The sequence below is a fragment of the Coturnix japonica genome, chromosome 3, assembly GCF_054131305.1.
Source record: "Coturnix japonica strain WE chromosome 3, WE-NBRP24, whole genome shotgun sequence".
Classification (NCBI taxonomy): domain Eukaryota; kingdom Metazoa; phylum Chordata; class Aves; order Galliformes; family Phasianidae; genus Coturnix; species Coturnix japonica.
In genome coordinates, this window is record NC_140665.1 from 43,535,498 (window position 1) to 43,541,225 (window position 5,728).

At 39.4% G+C, this 5,728-nt stretch overlaps 1 long non-coding RNA gene across 1 annotated transcript; it reads left to right on the forward strand.

Annotated features, from left to right (window-relative positions):
• The first annotated feature begins 599 nt into the window (after positions 1–599).
• Positions 600–5,484, forward strand: LOC107311518 (uncharacterized). Its single transcript, XR_014943967.1, has 3 exons — positions 600–697; positions 1,999–2,227; positions 3,868–5,484. It is a non-coding gene; the product is annotated as an uncharacterized LOC107311518 (long non-coding RNA).
• Positions 5,485–5,728: the final 244 nt, after the last annotated feature.

Consider the following 5,728-nt stretch of genomic DNA (forward strand, 5'->3'; position numbering starts at 1 on the left):
AATAAAAATACAAAGCAAACTGAAGCTTTGTTTCTGGATACTGAGCTCTATGGAAAAATATGGTCCTGATTAACTTGAAAGCGGTGTTGGCTTCTTCAGGAAATACAAGATATCCATAATCTAGAGCCCGCTGTAATGAATACATCCAGTGTCTCTTTTGTTATATTTCCAGTAAGCGCTACATACATCACACTATTATTTTGCTATTTGTGAATGCTATTTACTTATTTACATTGCTAAAACCTTTTATGATTCAAAGCTTTACCAAGTCTCTAATAAATTATTTCTATTTATTGTTATGCAACACTGTTTCATCCAAAGGAAAATGAGTTTTCTTGTTGCCTTGTTCCACTAAGGAAGAAAGCATGTGTAAGAGGTACGTGGGTTTTGATGTTTCCAAGGGCATCTTATGAGGTCCCTCCGTATTTGTTCACCCAGCTTTGTTCTCTACTTGGCCTACTCTCAAATGAAATCTCAAACTTTGAGGGCTGCATGATTATTTAATTGCTTGCAGAGAGAAATCCAGAAGTATTTCTTATGCAGTTATTGTCTCTGATTCATCAGCTCCTCCAGTTTATCAGGTATCTGCACTTTATGACTATTTATTTTGCTTTTTTTCTTCATTTATACAGTGGTAGCTATTTACTGCTGTGTATCACAGGATACAAGCCAGTTACTGCACATTGAGCAAATATAGGTAATCATCATTTTGGTAATCATCCTTGAACATGTTTTTGAGTGTTATAAGTGTTTTCTCCAAGTGCTACAAAAGCTTTTTCTTTTTAAACTACCTTACAGTGCTGTAAGGCTTCTATTTTCAGTGAATTTGATAGCTTGATGTGTTTGAATAACTCCAGGTTGATAACTTATTTGTTTACTAAACTTGTTTCAGTTCTTAAGTTCTTATCTTCAAGGGTTGCCTATAGTGCTACTGATTTATCTCATGTAGATGTAGATGAATATAGTGGGTTGATTTTGGCCAGCAACTCAGTACCTACCCCAATGATCACCCACTCCCACACTGAGCCAGGTTGGGAAGAAAATAGTGATGGAAAACTAATCACTTACTACTAGCCGCAATCAGACTGATGCCCAGTCAGTCTCCAAACAACAGTTACTTTAAAAAGAAAGCCACCCAATTCTTGTTGCTGCCCGTGACATTATTCACTATGGTACAACCCTCTGGTCATTTCAGGTCAGCTGCCCCAGCTCTGTACCTTCCCAAGCTCTTGCCTGTCCCTGGCCCACTCATCAGGCTACAGAGAAGCAGAGAGAGCTTCAGTGTATGAAGCAACAGCCAAAGCACTTGCCTGTTAGCAATGCTGACTAAATCACAAATGCAAAACAAATCACCATACAGGCTGCTGTGGAATAAATTAACTCCCTCCCAGCCAAACTCAATATGACAAACTTGGTCTGAAGTAGGTGGCTTATATAATGCTGAACATGTGATGATGGCAGCATTAATAGCTTCCTCCCTTGGCCTGTTGAAGTGCTCCAAGAGCTAAGAAGGGTTGCATTAATGGTGAAAGATTTTCCTCAATAGGGATACTAGTAGTTTTTCTGCTTGGCTACCAGTCTGTTTGTTTTTTTTTTTATATAGATGTAGCATCTTCTGGATCTTTTTGCATTGACCAAACTTGGTTGAAATTGACTAATATGGAGAAGCTTCTGCAGGAGGGTTGATAGACAGCTCCACAGAGTGTCAGACAGCGAAGAAAGTAGGAATAAGCAAATATATATTTACATTAAATTCTCACCATGCTATTGGGGAGTGGAGTAGAGTCAGAGAGGTGAAGCAAGGAAGCTGTACTGCTTCATTTTATCATTAAATGATGGGTACGTAATCGTTAAGTATCTAGTCTTCAGTTTTAATGCCCTCGTTGAATTGAAACCAGAAGTTCCCTATTAACATACGGGAAGAGTTGTATACATTTAGGTAGACAGCTGTGATAAATTGATTCATTCATGCCCATTCTCTCTTTTTGGTCTATATAGGAAGCACAAAGCTTGTTTTTTTCCAAGCCAAAACCTAGGCCTTGTCCTGTGAAGTTAAAGGACGTTGTTTCTACCAACCTGTGGAGAAAATGAGGCTGGCATTAATTAAAATATTCAAAACACATCAGTGATGAAAATTGCAGAAATTATCTGATTCATTTTCACCAAATGCTCCCTGTGTGTCTCATGACTACTGATGAAGTTTGGAGCAAGCAAACTCTTAACTCAGGTATCTCAGTTAAATATCTTGCACTGGTGGGATTATTTCAGCTGCAAGCAGCTTGCTTTTTGCTACAATTTAAAGATCACTCGGGCACATGGAACACAATTCCCTAATCGCTAGGGAGGACATTTGTCACAGGTGACTGCAGTCAGACTTATTTCTGTTGCAGCAGCTTGGTGATAAATGGATCATTGGACTAGCCTTCTCACTTCACGCAGCTTCTGAGCATTTAATGCGCCGGGGGAAAGATGAGAGGAGGAAAGAAATGGAGTTTCAATGATCTTGATCTTTGCTCTGCCAGATTCCAGCTCAGACCCTATTTATTGTTAAGGAAGGAATAGAGAAAGTTTTTCCAGAGGTGATTCTAATGGCTGTTTATCAGTAGGTGACAGTATTTGAAATAATGCCACATGTTTATAATCACATTCTTATATTTTCCCATTTAGTTTGTCTCGTGGGGATTCTTAAACCTTTTCTTTTTCCTGACTGAGGTTATATACAATGATGTCTGGTAGAATATAAGCTGTATTGCTAAATAATAATTTTAATATATGTATAAATGGGGCACATTTAAAAAGAGCTATTTTTGCTCTAAAAATGCTGAAGTTTAAATGAGATGTTGTCTTCTTTGACATTTATGCATTTTCTAACTTTTTCTCCCAGTGTTACCACTTAGCAGCAGCTAAAGAAATAGCGTCTTAGGTACCTTCTTGAATATTCTACTCAGTGTATCCCACATCTAGGAGATAATGACATATGTGGTATATACTTTTTGGAACACATACTGATCTGTAACATTTATAGAGTTTGCTTTTTTTTCCAGAAGGAATAATAATAAAAAAATCCAACTCTTTAACAAGTTTTTTTTCATAATAAAAATAAAATTCATCATGGTCATAATTTGAAAGCCTATGTAATGTGGGTTTCAAAAACACACATAACACTTCAGCAAACTGCTTAGTGGAAAACCCAGCAGCAAATGTTAGCACCACCAAGTAAGTGCCCTTAGGGCATCCTCTCTGTATAAAGCAGTGCCTTGTCAGACACTGTTTCTCCAAAATATGTTTTAATGTTACTGAAAACTCTAAGAATTTAATGTTAGCTGAGGAAACAGAATATTAAATCTTCCCATGTAGCTATAAAGCCTTTGCAGTTCATTTGTGTCCTACTCCAGTAAGAAGGCAAAGGAGCATTTTGGTTTCATTTTGATTGTAAAGGCTTTATGCCATCTTCACTTCCTAATTACAGACATTGTAAATTTTTGTGTCACAGCTGCTTGTGATAACAATAGTACCAAATAATAGCCTACTGATCTACCACCAACGTTTTGATCAGGACTTACTCAAAAGTAGCCTTTACATTGATTAAAAAGTAGGAAAATTAAATTTGAAAGCTAGAATTTCATATGCAATTGGAAGAGTTGCTGTGATGGGAGTTGTTAGGGATGCTTTTCCCTTTAGGGGCTACTGTCTCTTACTTGCTGACTCTATGGCTTTTGTTAATAGTTATCATAGCTATTATATATGACAGTTTTTGTCCTGTACATGCAAACAGCTGCATTATTAAATGTCCTGCTCTGTAGCACAGAGGAAGTTGTTAAGCAGGATAATATCACAATTTCATCCTTTCTTCTGTCTGCTTTCTAGGTTACCTCTGTACGTGTCAATTTCTGCCAGCCAAGAGTGCCGCGCATTATCGCTGAAAGAGGCTGTGTATGAGGATATATGGGACTAGAAGTTGTATGTAAGGTAATGGCAGAACTACATATCTGAAATCTGGATTTAATGAGACATCCTTCTCTAGCTGACAATCCAGATTCCTTGTTTGAATTTGTTACTAAGTTCAGTTATATTTCTGTGATCAGAATCTACATCATCCCAGATGAGGAGCATCACAGTCCCAAATATCTTTTTGGTGCATGGTGTCCATGCATTTAAAGGAAGCACAAACAGAACAACCGTGGAACAGCCCTGATTTTTCTTCTATTTTTCTGAAGCACAATGCCAGTAATTATGAAGGAAGCTGCTTACTAGCTTCAGCAAGGATGGCAGAATCAGACTTATTCCTCTAGCTTCACTTTGCAGGCAAGTTGCAAAAATAAACTTGGACACTTGAAAAGTCAGTACCATCAAAAATGCCTATGAGGGTTTAAACAGTTTGTTGGTGTTGGGGGGGAGCCAGTTTTGAATAATGTCTCATTAAGTGAGGCCTGCTTCTTCTGTGCTTTGAAAAAGGGAAGGGGCAAGCCATAGAAGCTAAAACCAATGGAACATATAGGTAATATGAGTGACCTGTGTAATGTATGAGAAGGCAGTAAGTTTGCTCAGGCTTCTTTCATTCTGTCATTTCCACCTTTGACCTTGTAGCATACGTTTTGCTGTTAGTATGTGTAGCATTCAAATGCAAACTGAAGCAGTGCATCAAAGCATTTGCTAGCTCTGGGAAGTGCTTCATCTCATGCTGTATCAACAGTTTGCTACTCAGTCTTTTCAAGATCTGTCACATGTCTTTGTACTGCTGTCTCTTTAGGAGTGCTAAGTGTGGGGAAGGGAAAGCAGTCACTGTGCCTCTGTTACCTTACCGTACAGATCTGGTTGCAGTGAAGACCTTAGCAAATGTCCTTTAAAGAACTCTGCTGATGTGGCTGAAGACATAGCCATGGCTGTCCTTGTGCCTTGCCCTTCTTTTGTGACACACCTCATTCCCCACAGGCAGTTAGCAGTGAACAGTTTAGCCTTTGGAAGTGACTTTGAAAGTTTGGGCCGTGCCTTGGCACAGTTAAGACACAGGCATATGTTGTTCCTGCCTCTCCTGTAGGATCCGTAACCCCAAGAAGAAAGAAGGGGCAGCCAGGAGACTAATAATACCTGAAAATGCCCCTGCAAGATTTGCTGGAGTCTGACTGGTAAGAAATCCCTTGACTATCTTGGTATACAGTTGAAAGGCCACAGACTCCTGTAGCATAAGTCAGTACCCAGTGCTGTGGAAATCCATGAATCTATGCCAGGTTTACATCAACTAACTCTCTCCAAAATTGTTCGTAGTTCGTGCCCCAGTAAATATTTAGACAGCAGAAGGCAAGGTTCCCTATACTCTGCACTGTCCAGATGCATGGCAGGACAGACGCATATTTCCCTCTATGGAGCTGCAGGTCCATCTCCGTGTGCCCTCACATTACCTCCAAGCAGAGCACCCGCAACCTTCCCAGTGTAATTTGTAGTCCCTCAGTGGGCTGAACACAACATTAGGGGAATTCAGCTCTTGCCTAATTAAGATGACGCAATCAACTGGTCCACAAACATTTAAGGATCATCTTAATAACTCTATTGTTATCAGCTTGAGTGCCAGACACTGTAGCATGAAGTGATCGTTAGTGCTGATACTTGGAGTCAGGGAAGATTTACTGTGTTTTCTTCCCTTGTGAGTACTTGTTCTGTTAACCTGCTCCCTCTCCCATTAGTGTGCCAGTTCCCCTTTGCTGCTAACATCCAGTGTAAAGTAATTGGC